At 38.9% G+C, this 27323-nt stretch overlaps 1 long non-coding RNA gene across 1 annotated transcript in view; it reads left to right on the top strand.

Annotated features, from left to right (window-relative positions):
- The window catches only part of LOC142829428 (uncharacterized), a 151490-nt gene extending 125287 nt beyond the window's left edge, over positions 1–26203 (top strand). Inside the window, exons 4-5 of the long non-coding RNA XR_012903830.2 lie at positions 20079–20264; positions 25073–26203. This is a non-coding gene — a long non-coding RNA (uncharacterized LOC142829428). The remainder of the gene's footprint in view (positions 1–20078; positions 20265–25072) is intronic.
- Positions 26204–27323: the final 1120 nt, after the last annotated feature.

A 27323-nucleotide genomic window follows, 5' to 3' on the forward strand; every position in this document is an offset into this window, starting at 1 on the left:
TAGTCCAATGAGGAAAGAACAGTTCATTATATATACGTTGGTTCAAAATACCTGAAACCATCCCTACTATACCCACCCCAGTAGGTTCCCAATTCCTTCCTCATTAATAGGAACCAGGAAGAAGGGGATGAGTGTGGCTGGTGACTTATATGCTAGCCTTCCCAGGTCCAGGAATGGAGGAGAAACTGGTTGGTTGTCAGGTGAACATCTGAGTAGCACAAACCATCAGCTTCAGGTATTAATTTTGATGAGTAGTCCTGAGAGTAAAAAATGGGTACTAGATGCTATATGACTGATTCATATTGTCTGTATGCTCAAGATGTAAAGGACTACCATATTTGGAATCAAGGAGGAATTTCCCCCGAGACTCTGTAGGAGGTAAATTAATTGGTGGATTTGCTGTAACTTCAAGTGTCTAAATTAAGATTTGAGAACTTCAATAATTCAGATAGGGATTAAGAGTTTATTATAGGTGTGTTTGGATGGGATTCTGTGGCCTACACAGTTGAGGAAGTCAGATTAGTTGATAATAATAGATGATCCCTTTTAAAGTCTATGAATGTGGGGCACAATTGTACGTTCTCAGGTGTTACACTGAAACGGACTCTATCAGATCAAAATCATCCACGTGACACAACAAATAGGGTCTCTTGAGGTTTATCAGCAGCAATGAAATGTCACATTCTGTGCACAGACTCCCTCCAATATAACTTCTGCCTCCCTATTGTTCCATGATTTACAAATAAATGGCATAATGTATTTTCCTTAGGACACTTAGATTTCCAGAAAGCATTGGACAAGGTCCACACCAAAGGCTCTTAAGAAAAGTAAGTTATCCTGGGATAAGGGGGAAGATCTTTTCATGGATTGATAACTGGTTAAGACAGGAAACAAAGGGTAGGAATAAATGGTAAATTTTCCAAATGGAGAGAGAGAGAACTAGTGGGATCACCCAAGGGTCTGTCCTGAAACCAATCCTATGTAGCTTTTTTATAAATGATCTAGAGAAAGGGGTAAACAGTGAGGTGGAAAAATTTGCAGATGACACTAAACTGCTCAAGATAGTTAAGATCAAAGCAGACTGCGAAGAGCTTCAAAAAGATCTCACCAAACTAAGGCTACGTCTACACTGGCATGATTTTTCACAAATACTTTTAACACAAGAGTTTTTGTGTTAAAGTATTCGCACAAGAGAACGTCTATACTGGCATGTGCCTTTGAGCAAGAGGTGTGCTTTTGCGCAAAGGCATCCGTGCCAGTGTAGATGCTCTCTTGCTCAAGAAAGCTCCGATGGCCATTTTAGCCATTGGGCATTCTTGCACAAGAAATTAACATTGCCTGTCTACACTGCTCTCTTGCGCAAGAACAGTTGAGCAAGAGGGTTTATCCCTGAATGGGAGCATCAGAGTATTTGCTCAAGAAGCACTGATTTCCTACATTAGAATGTCAGTGTTCTTGCTCAAGTACTCATGGCCAGTGTAGACAGGTGGCAAGATTTTGCACAAAATCTTGCCAATGTAGACACAGCCCTTATGTTCTTTTCCTGCCAGGAACCCGGAGCAGAGTTCACATGGCTAGAATCCAGCTGTTTGTGTAGACTTTGAGAACTGGGTCTGTGCTATGCCTGCTCTGAAAGTGTTCTCCTTTAGTTTGATGTGTGCTGAGGAAGGCAACATATTACTGTAATGCAGACTGCATTTGGTCCTCTGCCATCCAGGAAGTTCTGCAGACATGACCAAAGTGCTTTCAGCTGCCCAAACACACACAATTACCATCTGTCTATACTGTGGTAGTGGGAAGGAGAGGTGATCTCAGGAGTCTCAAAGTAAGGAAAAGGCATCTGGTGTCCCCCAAAATAATTGCAGAAACAAATATGGTACATGACTACATCTTTTCTGGAAAATGTGCCGCCTTTCCCCTATGATATAATCCTGATAATCTGAACACACTGACAAAATGGATTCTTTTCATATGTTCTTATGTTCATGAGCTGACCCAATTGTCTACTAGCTTTGGAGAAGACGTGAATACTAGCCTTTATGGTTCACATACTCACTTGCCTCTTTCTGTGGACAACTTACTGGGATGTGTGTACTCTGTCACAAGGAATACCATCATCTGCAATCCAGCTCTAATTTCAGGGACTTTAGCTATGGCAAAATCATGTGGGTAGATGGCAACATTGATAGCCTAGCTAACCTATACAACAACCACCATAAGAGCTGATTTCCCCAGTGCTAATAGGCTTCCAGGTGAGTGGTGCCTCTGAGGATTTTCATTTATCCTTTTGATCTTCACTAATAGCATTTCAAATATTTCTGGAATAATTCAATATAGAAGCTGGTACTCACCACTCAATTAGAGACGAGTTGGAAGTTGCCATCACCAAGTGTGTAATGGTGTTTTACAATATTAGTCACATGAAGCAAAGCAGCTCCTAGAGTGTCTCTTGGGATGCACAGGACTGAAGTATACCTTCCTTGGAATAGTAATGCCAATATCACATATTGGAAAGAGGCAATGTGGAGTCAGGTATATTCTTGTGCGTGTGTTCATACCCATAGCTGTGAAAGTGGACACTCAGGCTACGTCTACACTATAAGGTTTTTGCCAAAAACCTGCGGAGCATCCACATCTCAAATGAGCTCTTGCGCAGTTAAATGGCCAGTTAAGAGGCAAAACAGAGGGATTTTTCTGCCGTAGGTAAATCTCCTTTTCTGAGGCATAACTGCTTGTAGTGCTACAGCTATTGCACAAGAAGGTAAGTGTGGATGCTCCTGAGGTATTTTTTGCACAAAAAGACCCTATGGGAAAAATCATAGGTGCTCTCATGGCCATTATGTGAATGGCCATCAGCGCTTTCTTGCGCAAGAGCATCCATGCAATGTGGCCACTCTCTTGCCCAAAATCACATCACTTTTGTGATGCACTTTGAGGTGTTGATGTGCTCTTGCACAAGAGGTTTTTGAGCAAAAACTCTTGCGCAAAAGGCTTCTTGCACAAGAAGCATGTAGTGTAGATGTAGCCCCGTGCAAGTTAGCTAGTAGACCTCTTAGTACTACATGGACAAGTAATCAGGAAGTACATTAAGCACTGATGTACTTATAGTAAGGATCTAATATCCCATTTAATCAATTAACCAGTTAAGCATAGTTAACTGGTTAAACAGGATCCTGTGAGTGCCTCTCTCCCCACTTGTAGCACAGTTCGGGCAGGGGGTTTCTTAGGCGAGACTGGCCTGCCATGCTGTGGGTTGTTGCAGCCAGGCTGTGCTGCGGGTTGGGAGCTGCTCAGGCTGGGACAGTCTCACCGTGATGCAGGTACAGAGTTGCTCAGGCTGGGCCAAGGGTACCAAGCTGTGGGCTGCTTAAGCCAGGCCATGTGGTGGATGGGAGTGCTGCTCAGTGGAGGGGGGCCCTGAGCAGTGGGCCTGCCTGAACTGGAGCAGACCCTCACCCAATGTGGGCTGCTTAATCCGTTAACTAGCGACACCCCTAACCTATATTGTCTGCAAAACATGGTTTGTTGACTACTACAAAATTAATTATATGGTTCACTTAAGTGAAAAATTTATAAATATGAAATAGCTGCACTACAGCAATAATGATTGAATGAAGACTCAATGCTCAGTTAGGTCCTGAGGAGTGATTTTTGAGTATCAGCACATACAGTGTATGTGTTTCTAGCTTAGTAATTGGTCATTAAGCTTGGAAGAGATTCTTTTCAACTGTCTGGCTGATATCTCTTAAAGAAGTATGTTTCCCAAATGCTTAAACAGTCATTTCCAGGAGTGTTTTTTTTTCTTTAACCCTTGTATTATCTGTATTTTATTATAAATACTCTTGGATCAAATATCTGAGTTAATATTAGTCTCTGGATACATATAAAATATTTGGTCACCTTCGTAAAAGTCAGATGTAGCCCATAATAATTTTTATGGGCAGGCACTCCAAGAATTTGTAGCCCTTGACCACTTACCAGTCATCTATGATATTAACGGAGGAAGTATGGGGTCTAGGATAGAGGTTGAGTGCAGAAGGTTGCTCAGGGTAGGGGAATGACTTGCAAGAGGATGTGTGGGGACTGGGGAGGAGTTAGATAAAGGAGGCAGGGGTGAGGGATTGGCATTCAGGAGGTGGTGCAGGGTTTGGGAAGGGGTATGGATGCAGGAGATGATTCTGACCTGGAGGAGGAGTCTAGAAGGGATTTGTGACCAGCGGCAGGGGTGGAGAAGAGGGTGCACTGGGTTTGGGTTGTGACCTGGGGGTAAGAGTTGGAGGTAGAGGGGGCCTGGTGCTGACTCTGGCCAGCCGATGCTTACTGTAGTAGAAATCTACCCAGCCAGCAGCTCAGTATGTGCGTCTTTATGCTGCATGCCCCTGGGGGGAAGGGGAATTGTTTACTCACATTTTACATTTTGTCATTAACTAAAATATTAAGTTATTTTCAATATTTTGGGGGCAGATATTGATTTTTGTTTTTACTATGTTTGTGCAGCAATAACACTGTGGCATCCTCGTCTGTTTTTGTCTAGATATACCACTTTAATTTAAAAAAAAAAAAGTGAGATGATCAACCTTTTTTATTATTATTATTATTATTATTTATTATTCTAAAAATCTTTTCCCAAAAACAAAGGTTTGCATTCACAGTTCCTATATTTAATATTTGGGAAGGAAAAAATAAACTCAGATATTTTTGGTTTTGATGGTGAAATTTGTGTTACAATTTTCATTTGATCATATAGTGTTGGGTTTCAAAATCAAAATAAATGTATAACTCCAAAAATCACAATTCCTTTGTCTATATGTCCACCATTTTACCAGCTCTATAAAATACTGTACTGATTCTCCTCCTGAAACCAGCCAAGTTTCTATTGTCTATATAAAAAAAACCCCAAAACACAATTACTTTGTAAATTTTCCTCTATGTGTATGAGAATACTGAAGATGAGTTATCTATTTAAAAAAAAAATGTCTGGCATCTATATTACTTTTGTTTTCTTCTGAATTGTCCATTCTACGTGTTATGTAAACCAGTAAATCAGTGTTCTTCTGTGCTTAAAGGAGTGTAGCTCTTGAGCATAGTACATGGAAAATGTACATGGAAAATTAGTTTTTGTCATAGCTGATGGGAAAGTTCCATCTTTTAAAGCAATACTATGTGATTGTGTATCAGTGTTTTTGTGTTGTCAAATAGTTTGACAATTTCACAATACTCTACCATAGGTCAAATGAATAATCTAATAAATAAGGTTTCAGTACAACAATCCTATTTCAACTAACTTTACAGGATAAAGACTGCTTTTACTTACTATAATAAAATCAATATTTTTTATCTCTCCCTACAAAAGCGTGGGGGGGGGGGAGGAGGGGAAGCTTGTATTGATTAGCAAAAGTATAGCTGTCATACCTGAGAAATGTGCATTGCTATCTCTCTTATTACATTGTAATGTGGATTGCATGTTAAAAAAAAATAAAACCTTTCCATTCTCCAGCAGTCTTTCACACTAACAAGAAAACATCGTATTTCTGACAGTTTAGAACTCGTTGTTCCAAATCTGAGTGAAGAGCTAAAATCACAGAACCAAGGCGTTAAAAGCTTTTGATTCAGAACATCCAAATCACTTTGTTTTGGACAAGTCAAAACATTAGAACAACATAATATTCCAATGCAAAATGTTACCCATGAAATATAAAAGTTGAATTGAGATAATAAAATTAAAATGAAATGATTTATTATGACTTCCTTTAAAAAATTGCATTGAAATTAATATGATTCTGGGAAATAATATTGAATGGAATGAAAATTCACTTTTTGGAGGAAAACCTGTTCTGTTAAAAATGTTAAGTTTTTGGTGGTGTAAACTATTTTGTTTTTAGTATCTGGATAAGTTAACTATTTTATCAATTATAATGAAAAAGATACAAACTTTTGTTTCAGCAAATAATCCAAATTTTGAACAATATCTCTCAGAACATAAGTGCAGCCCATTTTAAAAAGAAAACAGGCACATTCATCCTGCTCCATCCGCTTGGAAAGATGCCTTTCAATACTTGGAGGAATTTTGAATAAAAATTAGGAACAGGAAAACAATGAAGCTTCATGTAAATTAAGATTTAATGGTGTGTATATACAGCTTTGTGCTGCATTAAATAAGAGCCAATCTACATATTGACACTTCCAGACATATTCAACTATGAAAACCTATGAATCAGCAAATTGCGTTACATCATATCAAACTTTTCCTTCTTAAGATCAATAAGAGTAGCATTAGCGTATCAACCGTCTCACAACTACAGAGGATTTTTATCAGTGTACTCCGTTATTGGCAAAAATGTCCTTCACTAAAGCCTTGCTAATTTGAATTCAATAGGCCATTATGGTAGAACAATGTATGAACAAGTCTTTTTGTGTTATCTATATAGATTCTTGAAAAAGTGCATGGTGGATATTAATTACATCTCTCCATCTTGATCTATAGATATGAGCACAATTTACTTTCATTTCTAACCAAACCACACAGTGGTGGTTTTACATTTCATTCCTCAGAAAAAGCAAGAATGTTCACTAATGTTCTCAGTTGTATTTCAGCAAGGATTAAATTAAATAACAAAAATAAGTTTGTTCCTTGTTTAGGTTATGGCATAAACAGGCTAAAAGAAAGGAAAGTAACTTTTATGTCTGATGTTATCCATAATGCATGTGATTAGGTTGTCTAAGGCCAAGCGAAGGCATGGTGTTGAATGTGAGGCTTTATAGTCTGCTTTAGCTTCAACATGCTTAAGAATTTTTATTAAACGCCATTTTAAATTCACAAGAGTGCAATAGTGTTATTCAACAACGATTTTTTTCCATATACTACTTGAGTTTGCAAACATTATAGGGTTGACAGATGGTTTCAATAAAAATACTGGACACACTTGACATTACATCACAATCTACATTACCTCTTAGTTAGAAAATACCGGACATTTCTATTTTCTCAATTTGTTTCCCGAACAGAAACCTCAAATACTAGACTGTCCAGTTCAGAACCGGACACCTGGCAACCCTAGCAAACAAACATCCAGAAAGGATGACAAATTCTGTGTTTGTACCCATAAGGAAGGAGGTAAAGATCATCCTTTAAACCTGCCAAGTCTACTCTTGGTTAACTGTGTTGACAGATTGTTTACCATACAAAATAGTGAGATCTCATGATGAAATGTGGTTTCAAATACAATATGAGGGTGAAAATAAGTTTCCTCCACCAGTTATGAGGATGTAAGATATTTGTAAATATCCTAATAGTGTTTAAAAGAGGGGGTGGTTAAGAGGGGTGGAGTCAGGGAGTAGATATTTCATGAATCATGGCATTCTTGCTAGACCATATAATGTCTATCAGTATATCCAGGTAAGGTTGTGCTGGCCCAGATGCTACCTAAGGGTACGTCTAGACTACATGCCTCTGTCACCAGAGGCATGTAGATTAGGCCACCAGACATAGTAAAATGAAGTGGCAATTTAAATAATTGCCGATTCATTTAAATTTACATGGCTGCCGCGCTGAGCCGACAAACAGCTGTTTGTCGGCTCAGCGCGATAGTCTGGATGCGTGGGTGTCGACCACCCAGGTAAGCCTCCTGGGATGAGGTTTACCTGTGTGGTCGACAAATACCTTTGATGTCGCCTCCTGCGCGTCCAGACTATCGCGCTGAGCCGACAAACAGCTGATCAGCTGTTTGTCGGGCTCAGCGCGACAGCCATGTAAATTTATATGAACCGGCGATTATTTAAATCGCCGCTTCATTTTACTATGTCTGGTAGCCTAATCTACATGCCTCTGGTGACAGAGGCATGTAGTCTAGACGTACCCTTAGTTTGCATCTTGTCTCTTGGTGAAGGCAGTAACCCTTTTTTTTCAAGTGTACACAAAGGTTTATTTTTTCCTTTTGTTTTTGTATGTGGGCCAATTGAGACATCAATGATTTGTCTCCACAGCAGTTGGGACTGAGGGTGTGTGTACACAGAAGGGCTTAACTTGAAATAAACTATGCAAATTGAGCTACATCAATTGCATAGTTTTTTTTCAAAATAGCTTATTTTGCATTTTGATGCTGTCTACATAGCACTTATTTTGAAATAGAGCACTCTTCCTCTGACTTTCCTGTAAATGTAATTTTATGAGGAGCAAGGAGTCGGGGTAAGAAGTCCTCCAGCTTGATGGTGTTTTGACATCATGTCGAAATAACTGCTGGCTGTGTAGACACGAGCCATGTCATTTTGAAATAACACTACTTATTTCAAATTAATGTTGCTGAATAGACAGCCTGAGTGTCCTTCCTCATGTAGTCAGTATTTTGCTAGGTTGAGCCTCACTAATGTGATGAAAGCAACAATGTGAACATTGTACTGTAGCTTGCTCTGCAGCTTGGGCTCTTAAGTTCCCTCAACCACCTATGCTGGCTGGCTGAGGCGTATTTGATCATAATGGGGACGGGGTATTGTATGTATGAATATAATATTCCAAGATTTGAGCAGGTTATGAACTACTAGAACCTATCCAGTTTTTGTTAATATTGGTCTAATTAGAAAATTAATATTCAGTCTGGTATTTCACAACCAGATAAGGAAGTAAGAAGCATACTCACTATGTGATACTTTCTTCAAATGTAGAGATTGGTATAGACTGGTGATGATAATCAGTCAAATGCATATTTGCTCTCCATTGCACAAATGATTAAGGAAAACTGCAACTAAATCTATTACTAATTCTGTTAAGAATTTCAAGTGATTATGGATATGTGTGTGGAGGCAGGAAAAGAGAATAAGGGAATTTGTGTGCAGCCATCTTGGTCTTGTTAAGAAGAGAGCAAGAGTCAGGCTAAGTCTGTGGCCTGACAACGCGAGATCTGTAATTAGATGCTGCCTTTGCCTCTCGTCTCCATACGAAGATAAGGATAGAATGCTGACTCTGGCAGGGACCTTGAGAATAAGGAGCATCTGGGTGGAACTAAATAACTGTTAACCATTGGTGTTTGTAATGGGAAGGAGACTATTTGTTATTGTTATTATATCTAATAGACAGTATATAAACTGCTTCATAATTGCTTGTATTCGAAGATCTGCCTCTGTGTGGGGGGCTCCCTTCCCCCCATCCGAACCAGTTTTTCCCTTGCTGCAGCTCGTAATAAAACTGCCTCTGGCTACTTGTTGCTTACAAATGCAGAGTGAGGACAATGTTTTCTTCCACATGTGAGAATTGTCCTCCCCAAAGCATGTTTGTATGAACTCATCCAAGGTTTTAGTTTGTTCTATTGCATTAAGTTAGTAAAATAAGTTTATGGACACTTTTGATTGCACAGTCAAACTTATTTCAAATACTTTGGACTTTATACATGAATTGTTTGATGCATACTACAATATAAATACTGTGTTGTCATAATATTATTGATTTCTCAGAGTAATTTTTGCTATCAGGACTATTACTGTTATGAATATGCATTCTAGACATAAAATATTTTTGTTTGGCAAATGACACACACAACACTTTATTCTTCAGTAGCGAACATTTGAAACTTTGTTGATGTCATGTGTTGGGCCACTGAGGGTTAAGATGAATTGGTGCCACAGCAAAAATATTGTTTCTGTCAGAAGACTTTCTGAGGAAGCTCTTAGTGACTGCTCCTAATAAGGATGTGCAGAATTTTTTGGACAGATCACTGCTTTCTGTAGCAGAAATATCTGTGCTATTCCTTTTCCTTGTTGCTCTGGTACAAATGTGGATTGCTAGAACAGAATCAAATTCCTGTGCTTATGGTAAGAATATCGATGCTGTAAACTGGAACGATTATCCAGGCTTCAGGAATACCACATCCTGCAAATTTGTGGTGAACATTGCCAGTTCAATGTATCTAGAGATGCAATGGATTACAAAGCCATTCCCATTCCAGAAACAAAACAAAACAAAACCCCTAGTCTGCTGTATTAAAATGTCATGTGATTTTGTAGAAAGTAGATGTTTCTCTGTTATTTGCATCATAGTTTTCTACTTGGGTTTGAATATTCAGTCCTGGCCAATGTGATGATTTGTTGTGCTGTACCGAGGCATGTCCCTCAGTGATTGTGGGCCTTCCTATATAGCGGAAGGTCTGTGGGAATTTGTGCAATTACTTTACACTTTGGTGGAATTCAGAAAGTTTCTGACGAGTCTCATCCTTTACTTGTGTATCTCTAACTTGCTGAATTTGGATGTCTGAAGCTGAAATTGCTCTAATACAGGTAATGATTTTCTTTGTCTTTCAAGTTGCCGCTTCTTCCATTAGTAGCACTTTAAAAGGAGCTCTTGATAATGTCTGCTACTATGAGTGCTCCTGGGATGTGTTCTGAAAGAAAATAACAACAACCGTGGTTGAAACCTTTGCACTCTGGATTAAAGGTGATCTTAGTGGGTTTGAATTCAAAGGTGACCCTAAAGGTGTGTGATCTTTCTTTTTTAAAATCTAACAGATATAATTCAAGTAACTGCTAGATCTTCCTGTCTCAAACAGGTATAGTAGTATTCTGCTTCTGCAAAGCTTCTGGCCTCCTGCTGACAACTTCTGTGTTAGTGCTGCTCATAAACTGAGGGGGAAGAGGAGGAATACAATAGCTGCTACAATGGTGGGAGGCTACACTACTGAATACTGTTCTAAAAACAAGTGGCAATGTCAGTTCTTTTATTAAATATTTTTGGTTGTGGACTCTCCCCCAGATCCACATGTAATGGTCAGTAAGATCATCTGTTAGGGTACGTCTATACTGCTTGCTTATTTTGAAATAAGCTATTCTGGAAGAAATACTCTGAAATAGCTTATTCAGAAATAACATGTCTACAATACAGGGATGCCCCCAAATTAATCCGAGGTATGCTTCCCTAATGTGGATGCGCTACCTCGATTTAGAGGTTCAGGTGGCACTAGGGAGTAATTATGCTGAATGGCTCTGGGGAGGAGCTATTTTGAAATAGCAGCAGTGGAGCATTTCGGAATAAGCTATTTTAGAATAAGTGTTATTCCTCGTGGAATGAGGTTTACAGATTTTGAAATAAGATGTCTGTTATTTTAAAAAAATTTGAAATATCAGAATTGTTGTGTAGATGCTCACATTGTTATTTTAAAATAACATCAGTTATTTTGAAATAACTGTGCTGTGTAGACTTACCCTTACAGATTTTGATTATTGTGCCAAAGTTAGTAGAAATGTTCAGTGTGATTGGACACTCCCATTAGTTATCTGAAACTGGGAAAAACAAGTAATGCCTTCAATTTTTCTGTAGCAAGTTATTACTGTGTTCTAATTATATGTTCAATATATTATTTGTTCCTTCCCAAATTAACAATACTCATTCAGAATGAAACAGGCATGTTGAAAGCACTTCAGAAATGCAAAAGGTGAAACATAATGTTTGTTCTTTCTCTTCCTTATCACAACACAATGTCTTCATATCAAATAACTTCATAGAGCTGAAATCATGACAAAACTGTTTGAACTCATTAAATGAATACCCTCCACACAACAGCCTTGGGGAAATTCTGCACCAACATATTTAAAAATTCTGCATATTTTATTTATCAAAATAGTGCAATATAATGACATCAGTTTCACTTATTTTGGCAATTTATTTAAACTTCCATACAGAAAACAAATCACAGTAAGTGTTCAGCATTTCCTAACACCTGAAAGTAAAGTTATGAAAACTTAGTAATAATACTGTGCATTCCAATTATAATCCTGGATTGTCATTTAAATTATATTACAGAACACCAAAATGAAATAAAGTAAAATGTTTCATTTTAAATTGCTTAGCTTTCACACTTGAAAGTCATATGGCTTTGCTAATCATTGTCCTGCATATATATATATATATTTTTTTTTTGTAATGAGTAGGTAAAATAGATCATGAGCTGTAATCCAATCTCCTTGTACCTCTCTGGTACTGGAAAACATGAGAATGCACATAGATTCTCCAAGCTGAGGCTTCCCTTATTGTCATTTATTATAAGGCTCCATTTCACTTCGGGCAATATAAAGGAATCAAAATAATTGTATATGTTGTTGACACTCCCATACTTGTACCTTTACACATTTTGGGCCTCATATTCCTGAGGAGGTGAGTCAGTGCTGCAAACTGCCTGCCATCTGTCTCATTTTCCCCTCTCTCCAGACATAAAGCGGAGGCATCCTTTTCTGGTAAGCCCAGACATCCACTCCCATACTTAATTGTGGTTTAGTCAATAGTTTAAGAATGGGAGCAATTAATTGGCAACCTGCTTAATTGTTATGTTTGTGCTTTGCCTTAGGGGACAGCATCTGCTTTATAGAGACCTACCCCCTTCAAGCTGGGGAAACAGTAATAGCGAGCAAGAGGGACATTTTCTCTATCACTGGCCTGCACGCAGGCATGCCCCTTCAATGTCTAGCTATGCTCATAGACTCATAGACTTTAAGGTCAGAAGGGACCATTATGATCATCTAGTCTGACCCCCTGCACAGTGCAGGCCACAGAATCTCAACCACCCCTCTTAGAATAATATGCTCATGTGCTCAGCACCCCTCCTCACCTCCTACTGTCATCTACAGCTGGCTGCTCTGGGCAGATGTGTCCAGGATGCTGGGGAATGGGTGTGTGTTCCCAATATTTCTTTGCTCCCCTACCCAATGGGAGCACAGAATTCCCCCAGGAGAAATATATGCAGTTGAATGTAGTTTATCAAGAGGGATTTGCATGCTGAAAAATCTAGGTTAGAAAAATATGTTGGTTTCTAATAATACAACACACGTCTGCTCATCTGCAAGAAGATTCTGGCCGCTTTCAGAAAGTATGTGTCTTACTTTGCAGGTGCTTTTATTTTTAGTTGTGTGAGACTCATGTAAATGCAGATTTTGCTGATGGTCTTTGGCACTGCAGTTATTGTTATCCATGGTTTGTTGGGTTTGTCTTGGTGGTAAATACACAGTTGTTCGCTTTTTTTCCCAGTCAGGTCACTAGAGGAATGTCTACAGTACGGGACACAGTCAAATTAAGAGACTCATCTTCAGCTACGTTAATTGTGTAGCTGAAGTCAAAGTACCTTAACTTGGTTTTCTTGAAAGGAAACACTGATTGCTATTTACAGAATGGCCACTGGGGCACCTGTACTTTTTTCTATTGTCTCTTTTTGTGGACCGCTTATTGCCATAGAACTGCCCCAGCCCCTCATCACCACCACCTCCCAAAAATAATTAGAGCATAACTTTCAGAAAACTTCCAATAGCATTTTAAAAATATCAGTATTGATGGACGATCCACTACAACCCTTGATAACTTATTCCAATAGTTAATTAGTCTCACAATTGAAAACTTACACTTTGTTTCCCGTTTAAATTTGTCTAACTTCAACTTTCAGCCATTGGATTTCATTTATATCTTTCTTTGTTATGTTGAAAACCCTATTATTAAATATTTATTCTCCATGTAGATATTTACAGAAAGTAATCAGGTCACTCCTTAACTTTCACTTTGTTCAACTAAATACAATAGAACCTCAGACTTCTGAACACTTTGGGAATGGAGGTAGTTCATAGGTCAGAATAAAACTGATTTTTGAAAACTGGAAAATTAAACATTGACTTAATACAGTTTGGATTAACAATCTTGTTAATTAACCAGTAAGGGTACGTCTACACTAGCTCATTATTTCGAGCTAGGTAGGGTAATTAGGGCAAGTGGAGTTGCAAATGAAGCCTGGGATTTAAATATCCCGGGCTTCATTTGCATGTTCACAGGTGCTGCCATTTTTAAATCCCCCCAGTCCAAACTCCATGCCACAGGGCACGAGGAGTAATGGTAGTTCGAATTAGGATCTTTAATTTGAACTACCTACTCCGTGCCGCGTGTAGCCACAGGCATGGAGTTCGGACTAACGGGGATTTAAAAATGGCGGTGCCTGGGAACATGCAAATGAAGCCTGGGATATTTAAATCCCGGGCGTCATTTGCAACTCCACTTGCCCAAATTATCCTACCTAGCTCAAACTAACGAGCTAGTGTAGATGTACCCTCAGAAAGGAGGGAGTTATAGTTGGCAGAAGCTAGAGACAAAATGGCCACCTTGTAATTGTGTGCCTGTCTTATTTGAAGGGTCTATTGCTAGACAAGCATTATGGAAAAAAAATCCTGTATGAATACTTCCATACACTGTAACAATGAAACAATGATTAAACATATCAGCTCTGTGAGAATATAATTAATTCTCGCCATTCTGATGGCTAAAATTATAGATGTATAATGTCCTGGCATTTCCACAAACCTGATATTTTTGCACTAATTTTGTCCATGTGTTTTCTTTCCTATATTTCTTTTACCAAATTTTTATTGTAATCATCTGGATTCTTTTTGGATATGCCTTAATTCTCTGATTTAAGTTTTTCTGCAACTGCATCTCAAGGAGTTTGATAATAAATTTGACTCAGCCACATGGACTTCTATGGTAGACAAATAGCAATATAGTCTCTAATTATTATTATTGTTGTTGTTATTAAAAGAGAAATAATCAGGAAAATTAACTGCAAATCAAACTGCTGAACAAAATATACTATTTGTTTGAATTTAAAAGCAGAAAAGTGATTTAAAACTTCAAAGGTGAAAAATAACTATTGCCTTTTGAAGTAGTAGTTTACATTTAATTTAAGGATAAAAAGGGTGACCATCTACTACTTTTCTTACATTTTTCAATTTAACTAATCCAGTCTTTTTTCATTTAGAAATTTTCTCACAGATGTCTGAAATTGTTACAAAATATTTTATCTCCAGGATGCAGAATATTCATTTACATAAATTGGTTCATTTCTGTGTGACACAATGCAGCAATAACATGTGTTTCTAAAGAAATAGATTTTAAATACTTAAAACAGACTGAAAGAAAAAGAGTTAGGAAAAGGCAATGAAGTTCCTTAAGCTGGGGAGGGTGGTTCAACTCACTAGCATTGAATCCACATTCTTAGCAAGCTATGTTTTTATATTACTGAAGCAAAATGCAGGACAATGTAGCACTTTAAAGACTAACAAGATGGTTTATTAGATGATGAGCTTTCGTGGGCCAGACCCACTTCCTCAGATCAAATAGTGGAAGAAAGTAGTCACAACCATATATACCAAAGGATACAATTTAAAAAAATGAACAAATATGAAAAGGACAAATCACATTGCAGAACAGAAGGAGGATGCGGGGGGGTGGGAAGGGGGAGGAAGGAAGGTAAGTGTCTGTGAATTGCTGATATTAAAGGTAGGGAGAGTGGGATGTTTGTGAGTTAATGGTATTACAGGTGATAATTGGGGAAACTGTCTTGATAATGGGTGAGAAAGTTCAAAGACTTGTTAAGTCCTTGTCCGTAAGTGTCGAATTTTAACATGAATGACAGTTCAGAGGATTCCCTTTCAAGTGCAGATGTAAAAGGTCTTTGTAGCAGAATGCAGGTGTCTGCATTATATTATATTACTGGTTATCTTGAAAATAGTAATTATTATGCAGATGATCAGAAAAGGCGATGAATATAGAACTTGTTTAAAAGTTTTGTCATGAGGGTATTTTTTTTTCATGGATTGGTTGACAAATAGTTAATGATGCAGTAATGCCTCAGGATCAAAAAGGATAAAAGCAGTAGTAAAGGAACAAAGACAAATAAATGAGTATCAAGGTTGTTTAGACAGCATTGGTAATTCTACCACATGGGATCCCTGAACATACAGAATAATTGTAAACAAGAGCATTGCTGATACTCTGAGACTCTCTCCAGCATGTTGCCTGCATTCTACTTGGGCTGCCCACTAACAATTTTCTATGTCCATTTGTTTGTTATATATTTGGAAAGAGCAAATAAGTAAAATAATGATGAGCTGTTTGATCCTTTCATTAACAAAAGTATATTTTTTCTGAAACAAAAACATATTCTTTCAAATTAAAATATATACCAGGGAATTTATTTTCTCAGTTTCACTTGAGAACATCAGAGTAGTTTGAGACAGCAACAGCCTTTGTGATCTTTATAGTGTGAAGTTTTTCAATAGGTTTAATATGAGATTTTAACTTGTATCTCATGCATGTTCCCCAATATCTGAGGCATAATCACACATGTCATTTGAAAGAATAGGCTTCAAAATGGTGCTCTGAAGAACAAGTAATCACCGAGAGTTGACAACCCTCTTTTAACATTGAGAATATGTAATGATCTTAATAATTTTCCAAAAAAAATTGTTGAATTTTCAGAGGAGTACTGTGTTACATGATCTCAAATTGAAGAATGATGTTCTTTTTCAACTGTGAATAGGAGGGGACATGATTTATAAGACATTCTTGATTGGTATATCCAGCAAGCAAGTTTGAGAGTGCCTGTAATAGAAAGAATGTTCCTTTAGTGTTGAACCTGTGTGAATTCATAATTTCATGCATACCTTGTCGCTGGCCTCTCTGTTTAAGACCTGCTGCTCACTGTTGAACAGTACATAGGGGATAAGCTATCCTAAAAACAATACTATTATTTCACAGTTGCCAATCTGGAGAGACAGCCTGTGGAGTAGAAAGAAGGGTATAGCATATATATCCAGTTAAAGGTGCAGAGTTAACAAAAGGTCAGTTATAGTATGAAAATAGATAAATATGGATTAGAACCAGAGAAACATGTCTGAATTTTGCTTTGAAAGATTTTAGTATAGTGGAAAAATCTTTTTTTCTGAAAGAATGTAAATGGACTGCTGTTTATCATTGAATTTTGCCAATTTTATTTTTAATTTCACATATAACAATGTGACGTTTTTGTACACTTCTAAATGACTCAGGCACCACAGTTCTATTGCCAAAAATGATGTAAGCCTTTAAGATTCTAAGCCTTTAAGATTCTAAGTCTCATAAAATCAAGGGGGGCGGTGCAGGAGCACTTTGGTGACAAGGTGGCACTTTTTTTACCCATAATAATTGGCCCACACTAAGTCATTATAATGCTAGCTATTGCTTCCGCAATGTAAGCTTGCTGATTAAAAGAAGCCCATCTATAATTACCACCTTCCATCTTTTCTCCTTCTTCCTGAGGGATAGTTCATGGGAGATCTTCATGATCTTGCTTGTTCTTCTAAAAAAATTTCACTAGTATTGACTAGCCAATTACAGTGACTTCAGGGCTGCTTTTCACTGGAAGTGTGACTCGAAGTGGCCACAATGCAGGGAAGATAATTATCCCTATTATTTAAAATAATTAGGGTAACACAATTTTGCATCACAAGCAGCCCTTATAATGGTATGTATGGAGGAAGTGTAGCTTCCTATATCTTGAATGGATAAAGGTATTTGTAGCTCTGAAGTTTATCATGCATTATTCCTTCTAATCCAGGAATTGTCAGTTCTGGAATTAGGCACCTATCTGTATGGTTTCAAGTTTGAAAACTAAACCTTAATGTCCACAGGCAAAATTATTAGCATTTGATCATATTTGTCTGAATGTATGAAACAAGGAGAATTCTTTGTGCTTGATCAGTAAATATTTCATGGTTAGTTAACTGGGTATAGCCAAATCCCATATTAAAAGACAAGGTGAAATCTAGGCCAGTTCTTAGCCTTTATAATATGCATACTTTGTTACAGGGAAAATGAAGTATCCTGTTATGATAACTATGTCTGTCTGTTCCATGCTTGCATGCTATTCTGGACATAATGACAAATGTTAGTTATGTAGGAGGGAAAAGAAGAGTTTTATTCACTTGCAAAGAATACAATCCAGCTAGAATTTATTATTCGTAGTAGTGGGATTGGAGGTGTCTGTAAGCGTAGCTAATTAATATACTCTTAATAATTAAAAATCAAAATAGCCCACAACCACCAAAGTGGGATAGATGGCATGTATTCATATCAGAATTTGCCACTACTTTCTCTGCAGATTGTCATTTATGCTTACAAGTGCTTGCAACATGTGGGCTTTGTTGCATTGAGTTTGACCTGGAGGACTCTGTGCTGGTTAGACTTCAATTGGAGTATTGTGTCCAGTTCTGGGCACCGCATTTCAAAAAAGATGTGGAAAAATTGGAGAGGGTCCAGAGAAGAGCAATGAGTATGATTAAAGGTCTAGAGAACATGACCTATGAGGAAAGGCTGAAGGAATTGGGTTTGTTTAGTTTAGAAAAGAGAAGATTGAGGGAGGGACACGATAGCAGTTTTCAGATATCTAAAAGGGTGTCATCAGAAGGAGGGAGAAAACTTGTTCATCTTGGCCTCTGAGGATAGAGCAAGAAGCAATGGGCTTAAACTGCAGTAAGGGAAGTTAGGTTGGACATTAGGAAAAAGTTGCTAACTGTCAGGGTGGTCGAACACTGGAATAAATTGCCCAGGGAGGTTGTGGAATCCTTATCTCTGGAGATATTTAAGAGTAGGTTAGATAAATGTCTATCAGGGATGGTCTAGACAGTATTTGGTCCTGCCATGAGGGCAGGGGTCTGGACTCGATGACCTCTCAAGGTCCCTTCCAGTCCTAGGATTCTATGATTCTGTGACTGATTTTTTTCCGTAGGAGAGGTAGGTAAATCATGGTTTACCTCAAGAAGTCCTATACTTCACTGAAATTGGGTGACAATTTGCTTATGTTTGCAGATGATAGGGAAGAAAAGCCACTAAAGCTTGAACGATGAGGAGTCCTGTGGCACCTTATAGACTAACTGAAGTGCAACAAACCTCGGTGCCAATTCTGCCCACATATATACACCAGCAACACCATCACAGGACCTACAGCCATACCATCACTGGTTCATTCTCCTGCACATCTACTAACATAATATATGCCATCATGTGCCAACAATGCCCCTCTGCTATATACATCGGCCAAGCTGGACAGTCCCTATGTAAAAGAATAAATGGACACAAATCAGATATTAGGAATGGCAATATACAAAATCCTATAGGGGAACACTTTCATCTCCCTGGACACACAATTGCAGATCTAAAGGTAGTCATCCTGCAGCAAAAAAAAGACCAGACTTCAAAGAGAAACTGCTGAGCTACAGTTCATTTTCAAGTTTGATACAATCATCTCAGGATTAAACAAAGACTGTGAATGGCTAGTTAACTACAAAAGCAGCTTCTCCTCTCTTGGAAGTCACACCTCCAGATCAGCTACTAGAAGTGGGCTTCATCCTCCCTGATTGGATCCACATCGTCATCTCTAGCCAGATTCTGGCCTGCCTATTTATACCTGCCTCGGGAAATTTCCACCACATGCATCTGACAAACTGGGTCTTTGCCCACGAAAGCTTTGCTCCAACACTTCAGTTAGTCTGTAAGGTGCCACAGGACTCCTCGCCGCCTTTGCAGATTCAGACTAACATGGCTACACCTCTGACACTCAAGCTTGAAGGAATGCAGAGACAAGCAGCAAAGGAAGAAGCATTGCAGAATAATGATGCTTAGATTTACTATATCCTGCTTTAACAGCCAGTGGCCAGCTTTTCTTGTACATATTTCCAATCACACAATCCACAGAGGAGGGAGAAAAATCATTTTACTTCTACTCTGAATTCATTGAACTGTAATCACAGACTAATTTATTCACAGTCTCAGTCTATGCTTTGTGGGGTAAAAAATCCTCTGAGGAATATCACTTTAGTGTTGTTTCCCTTTGTAGAGGGATGGGCCAGGATTTTTAAAAAGCTGAGGTTAGAAAAATGCCTTTGAGTAAAAAAACAACAACAGATGTCTGATAATTCCAGGGGAACCTGATTGTTGTTCTGTTGAAAGCGCGCCCTGATGTAATTTAACAAAAATAACAAATGCAGAATAAGTAAAATAGCATATGAAAAATGTCATTTGACAGTAGATACATTTATGAAGTAGTTGGACGTGGGATCAGGATTTCTGATAGCTGAACTAAATTTTGGCTGCAAAGAGAAGGATTTTACATACAAGAAAAATATATTGTTTATCACTTTACTTATCTCCATAACTGTGTAGTCACTTTACAGGCAGAAATAAGTAAAGGCTTTTTTCTCAAGGTTAATTGCAGTCTATGGCCCTGACCCAAAAATGTGTTACACCTATGCAGATCTGGATATCAGCAAGGTGCCCTGTCAACTCCAGTGTGATTCTCCATGACTGGAAAGGTCCACCTGTACAAGAGACATTGTAAATTCAGGCCCGGACACTAGCTAACAGCGCTTCGGATGAGGATGTTGAGGGATATAAAATGAATGTGAAGAAAGAGGATGAGACTGCGATGGAGTAAACCCTGGTAAGAGAAATAGATATCACATTATCTGAGTAACTGAAAGCTAAATATATTGTTGTTCTTCTATGGCATTATACACCTTAGAAATATGCTACTAAGATTCTGTTGATAGCTAAAATAAGTAATATATATTATAAATTGGTGTCTTTTCCCTTCAATGTTTTTCTAACATTTGTAGTCCATTCAATGACTTTGATTCATGGTTAACATGCACAATTTATCTCTGTCGTATAAAATGATACATTTGCTAACAAAAATAGCACCCTGAGTCAAGATCCCCCAAACACTCCCCTTCCCCTGGGGTCACCTGGATCACTTGCATCTAAATTGAGCCCTGGTTTTCTGCAGGGAGTGAGAGAATCTGTGTCACAATGGGTATTTCAGGTCAGTTAATTGAGTGTATCTGTGTGAATAAACTGCAATATAGTGCAAGTGTTGGATTTGTAGGTGTTGCAGTGAAAATGAGGAAAGGGTTGTGAGAGACACCGGAAGTCAGTTCTGCCCTCTGACTTAGTTCTACCAGTAATGTGTGTGGCTATTTATACCCAAGTGCTTATTGTTTGTTACATGTAATCTATCATTCACAAAAACTAGATTTCATTGGGGTTTTTGTTTCCCTTGGGAGACATTTGATTGCCTCTCAAAGTTTTAAGTATCCTATATGGGGTCCACCCTGTTTGTTTTCCAATTGTTTGAAATACTGCCCTGCTTGAAATCTACAAGTGTGTCTGTTGCTGAAAAGTGTGACTCATATTACAAGTAGACAAAGGTGTAAAGTGGATGCTACTGCCCTGCTTGGCAGCTCAGAACAAGAATCCAAGTCCAGTCCCCCTGGATTCAAATTTAGGCAGCTTTCTGAGACATTGTCCATGCTGCAACATCCATGCTGTTATTTTTAATGGCTTAGTTTGAGCTAATCTAGCTTAACTCTGTCCACCTGAACCGGCACCCTTATCTCCTAGTTGAAGTGTAGATGAAGCCAGTGGGGTTGGGATTTCACCCCTTTTGTATGAGTAATCCTTTCTGTGTCAGCTGAGTGCTGATCTTTCACAAGCCTGCTGAACTGGTGGCTGGAGAATGACATGAGATTATCCCTATTGGGCCCTGTGTGCTGTGTCTGCAATAACACTAGCAATCGTTTACTAGATATTGGTTTCTTGTTCACGACCTGCTCTGAAGTTTCATCAGGCATGTAGAGGGCTAAGGGAAAGGATTGTCCTGTAATTAAGGTCTAGTCTGAGACTTAGAATACCATGGTTGAAATTATTACTCTGCTAGGATATGTCTACACTACAACATTAATTCGAACTAATTTAGTTCGAATTAGTTAATTCGAACTAACTTAGTTCAAACTAATGGATCCAGACTACAAAACTAGTTCGAATTAGCATTTTGCTAATTCGAACTAGCATGTCCACATTAAGTGGACCCTGAACTGGGCTGAAGGATGGCCGGAAGCAGTGCCGGCGGGGCATCAGAGAAGAACTTAAAGCGTGGAGATGCTTTCTCAGGCTAGCCGAGGGCTGTGCTTAAAGGGACCCGACCCCCACCCTGGATAGACAGTTCTCAGGGGTGTCCCGCTTGCAAAGCAGTCGTGGCTTGGATTGCCCGGAATACCCACACTGGGCACATCACAGCACTCGGCCATCAGACCGGCTGCACTTGCCGCAGGCTGCCATCTGGGGAGAGGGGACAATTGAGGGGCTGCAGGAGAGCTTCCACCCCCAGAAGCCCGCAGAGCCAGCCCAGTGCTCCCCATCAGGGGCTCGTACCCCATTCCTCCCTCACCTCCTTCCACTAACCCTTCCCTAGCCCCCGTTTCTGTTGTACTAAATAATGGACAATTGTGTTCAAAAATAGAATCTCTCTTTATTGACCAAAACTGGGGGAGACTGGGAAAAGGAGATGGGAGAGGGGAAGAGAGAGGGTGGGAGAGGGGAGGTCAACTACAATGATCAGGGGTTTGGAACAGGTCCCATATGAAGAGAGGCTAAAAAGACTGGGACTTTTCAGCTTAGAAAAGAGGAGACGGGGGGGGGGGGGCGAATAGGATAGAGGTCTATAAAAGCATGAGTTGGGTGGAGAGGGTGCATACAGAAAAGTTCTTCATTAGTTCCCATAATAAAAGGACTAGAGGACAGCAAAGGAAAGGAATGGGTAGCAGGTTTCAAACTAGTAACAGAAAGTTCTTCTTCACAAAGCAAGGAGTCAACCTGTGGAACCTCTTGCTGCAGGAGGCTGTGAAGGCTAGAACTGGAACAGAGTTTAAAGGGAAGTGAGATCAAGTCATGGAGGTTGGGTCCATGGAGTGGTATTAGCCAGGGGTCGGAGTGGTGTCCCTGCCCAAGGTTTGAGGAAGGCTGGAGAGGGATGGCACAAGACAAATGGCTTGGTCACTGTCTTCGGTCCATCCCCTCCAAGGTCCCTAGGGTTGGCCGCTGTCGGCAGACAGGCTACTGGGCTAGATGTAACTTTGGTCTGACCCAGGATGGCCATTGTAAGCTCAGGGTCGGGGGTCTCAGTGGACCCCCTTGATTCTCTTGCACACCTGCTCCTGGGTGGCCAGGCAGGCAGCTCTCCTGCCCTAGACGGCCACTTTCCTGTGCCTAGTGTGGAGATCATGGACGAGGTCCACGATGTCCGCACTAGCCCAGGCGGGTGCCCGCCTCTTGCTGTCCCGGGCAAGTTCCCGGGAGCCGCCAGCCTGGTCCCAGGAAGAGAGGGGGGCTGGGGGGCATCGGGTGGCTGGCTCGATCCAGGCCAGGTGCAGGGTCTGCTAGTTGGGTGCTGGCAGGCTTGCACCTGGCACGGGCACCGTAGCCAGCCCGTGCCCCTTTAACGGGGCCGGGGCCAGGAGGGGGGAAGACGAGTTTCCCTGGTGTTGGCCAGAGTGGCCACCAGGGAAACCTGGGGAGGGCTAGCCTCCCACTCATTCGAAATAAGGGGCTACACACCCCTTAATTCGAACTAGCTAGTTCGAACTAGGCTTAGTCCTCGTACAATGAGGTTTTCCTAGTTCGAATTAAGCGCTCCGCTAGTTCGAATTAAGTTCAAACTAGCGGTTTGTATGTGTAGCAGCCTATTAAAGTTAATTCGAACTAACGTCTGTTAGTTTGAATTAACTTTGTAGTGTAGACATACCCCTATAGATTTACTGGATGATCTTGGGCAAGTAACTTTTACTTTGTCTCAGTCCTTTAGCTGTGAACTGTAGGTAATAGCACTTGTCTACCTCGCAGAATGTTGAAGGTGAATGAATTAAAGATTGTGGGGCACTTAAGTACTATGGTAATGTACACTACACAAGTACCAGATGTAGAAGATACTACAAGTCATATTTTCTCTTTTTCATATTGTTCAGGGGATGCGGTCCCAAATTCTATGGAACCTTTGTATTTCTGTAGAGGAAGAGCAACTGTCCAATATCTACTACTCTGTGTAATCTCTCAGAAAAAAAAAATTCCTGTGCCACTTCTTACACTGTTTTAGAGTAGTTAGGGACCACGCAGTGAAGAATCTGTATCTCTTAAAAATTAATCAGGGACCGTACTATATGTCTATAGTTTATAATACCTCATCATGCATGCAAGTGTGTGTGTGGGGGAGAGGAGGGAGAAAATAACTATAATATATAAACTGTATGGCACAGGATACAAAGGTTTAAAGAAAAAATAATTGTAATTATGCCTTGAAAAAGAAACATAGTAATGTTTCATTCCCAAATATTCTTATAAAAATGAAATGTGTTTAATTTCATCAACTAACAGTGGACTTTTAGTGGAACTAGTTCAATGTGCCTCCTTTTAGCTATATTATCACTGCAAATGTATTGAAATTTTGTTCCTTGTGAACAGAAATTTCATCTTCATTCACAAAGGTCATAGAGCTTTTCAGAAGTTAGTGTTATTATTATGAAACTTTCTGTTCTCCCTTGGCATTGAACTCCTGGTGACTATTATAATATGAAGATACTTTCTCATTGAATGCTTAAAATAGACATCTGAAAATAAAGATTTTATTGACCTTTAAACATTTGACACCTATACATTTCAATATAATGACTTGGTTTTTTTTCTCTAGTCATAATATAAAAATAAATCCTTGAAGACTGGAACACTCTGCTTAGTTGCAATTACTTTAAAGGTGTATTGAGTACTGAAATGATTGAGAACTTGCAATCTCCTGAGTGAATAATGCCACCTTAAAAAGACACATCATTTATGGCTTAACATTTTCTGATTGTAGCCATAGTCATTGAACTGGATTCGCAGAATAATCTGTCTCTTTCTGTTCCCATGAATGTAAAAGTGTCATAGGGCATATGCATGGCTCTATCTATTGTAAAGTAGTAGCAGCAGGTTTTGCATGGCTAGGATGGAGCTGTGCTAGCAAATAGAACAGACTTTCATCTTGAACAGTTGCATGCAAGTCATATTCCTTTTGGCAACAATCAGCATGGGAGTTTTTAGGCTCCTTAAATCCCTCAAAAAATCCATCTTTCAACCTTAGTTGTGGTCAGCTTCATATTCTATTTCCTTCTGTAAAGGTATACCTTCCTCTAAACATTGGATGTGACCCCAGAATTGGAGAACCTGTAATTTTATTCACCTGGTCCAAGACTGCAACTTTCCAGGATCACCCTAATTTTCACAAAATCAAACCAGTAGATGTTAAGAACATACTTTAACTTTTGATACTGAAAGTAGTTTAGTTTCCTCTCTTTGGATGCTTATAATGGCCATGTTTCTGCTTTATATAACAGAGTTCTCATGACTGCTCCATTGAGTGTTTTTATCTTATTTGTCACACAGACATGCTGCTGCCCAAACAGAGACTTTTGAAGCTGTTGAAGACCTATTACAAAGACATAGTTTATAAACAGTACTGAGCCAGACATGAAAAGAACCTGGGTTGAAGCATAAAGTCTAGCAAAATGAAGAATAAAAGGACAACTTTATACTTGTAATAATAGTATTTTAGACAGGGAGCAATAATTAGATCGTTATAACTTGTACTTTAGAAATGAAAACAAGAAAAAAAAAAGTCCACTTTAATTTGAGTTCAGATTAAGCTGGAACTTGGTCCTAAAAATGGTTTATATGCACTAAAGTGTTCCGTTCTATTTAAGATTAAAAATGCAAGGGTGGGGAAAGAGGGAACATCGGGAAACAGAAAAATCATTCAGGATTATTGTTTGATGCTGGATCTGGTTTTATAGTCCGAGAGACCGTGAAGGAGCAAATTGGGTCAAAGTATAAAGATGAGGTATCATGAGAGATTTTTTTACATGGAAAATACCATTTTTTTTCTCCAGCTGCTAAAACAAACAAAAAAATCTATCAGGCTGATACCAAAGATAGTGCATGTTGCTTGTTTGGTATTTATTTAAACTATGACTTACATGGATTTCAATGATAGGCATTAAATGGAGAAAAAAATAAGAAGAGACGAGAAGAGGACATTTATTAAATAATAAGTGAGTTCTTTGGTGTATGTATGAGCTATTTTATGGTGAAGAAATTAACACCCAGTGTGTTTCCAGAAGAGTGGAGTAGCCTACTATCAAATGTGTGACAACAATCTTATTGCTTAGATGTATTTTTAAGTCTGCCTGGCAGTGTCACTGGAATGAGGTTTAAAGAACAGGCTGCCGAATCCAGAATCAGTGACCAGTCTACCTAAACAGAGGCAGATACCCAGATTGTTTTCAATCTGTTCATCTGATCTTTACTAAGACTATAGAAAGGATCAATAGGAGGTATTCACTACAAATTGCATAAACATGAAAAGGAAATACTTTATTATATATTTTCTAAATAAAATACCCACCACCCCTATTTCTCTCTTCCCCTCTTTCATACTCAAACACACACCTTTTATGCACTTTTTACCCATGGATCTTTTGTACTAATCATTTCTGTGATGGCAGGACTAAATAACCATTAAAAATATGAATGATATGGCATCACAAGTCTGGTGGATCCTTACATTAAAAGATACTGGGGGTGGGGCTGGGTTGTCTTCAATTGTAATATCTAACAAATGGTTTAGAAGCAAATCTGCAAAGACTGGTTCAGGCTGCAGTCAGCAAAATTATTTTTAAATGTAGCAATGTTACTTGACAGACTGAGATACAAAATTAGAGGACTTCAAAGGATTAGGAAAGGAACAGTGGCACACAGGTATAAAGGCTAGACTAGTATGATGAACTGAGGAGGTGAAGAGGACAATAGCACTGAAGAATGTAACTCAAAGAGAATTTAATTTCTAAAAGATGGAAAGCAATGGAATAATAGACACACACTACATGCAGACTACAAAGTTTGATAAAGCAAATATGAAACACTCAAAGGCTGTTTGAAGATAAAGTAAGGATTGGGAGAACATTTTCTATAGATCATGATCAGAAGATAGAAAATGAGGGAGAAAAAAAAGAAGACACTGCAGTGTAATTGTCAAGGTTGACAACCTTCTTTCCACATGGAAGGAAATAATGAGCATATGGGGTCATATTTTTTTAAAAAATTATTGAAGACAGATCTAATATATGAGGAAATAAAACCTGTTGGCAGGCTTATTAGCAATACTACTGATCAAGAACAATTTTAAGAAGTCAAACACTTCTGAGAAACGTTATAGGGAACAGCCAGCATGGATTTGTACAGAATAATAAATTATGTCAAACCAATCTGATAGATTTCTTTGATAGGATAACAAGTCTTGTGGATAAGGGAGAAGCAGTGGATGTGGTATACCTAGACTTTAGTAAGGCATTTGATACAGTCTCACATGATATTCTTATCAATAAACTAGGCAAATGCAACTTAGATGGGGCTACTATAAGGTGGGTGTATAACTGGCTGGATAACCGTACTCAGAGAGTAGTTATTAATAGTTCACAATCCTGCTGGAAAGGTATAACTAGTGGGGTTACGCAGGAGTCTGTTTTGGGACCGGTTCTGTTCAATATCTTTATCAACAATTTAGATATCAGCCTAGAGAGTACGCTTATTAAGTTTGCAGATGATATCAAGCTGGGAGGGGTCGCGACTGCTCTGGAGT

Source organism: Pelodiscus sinensis, chromosome 4 (genome assembly GCF_052426305.1).
Source record: "Pelodiscus sinensis isolate ZL-2025 chromosome 4, ASM5242630v1, whole genome shotgun sequence".
Taxonomy (NCBI): Eukaryota; Metazoa; Chordata; order Testudines; family Trionychidae; genus Pelodiscus; species Pelodiscus sinensis.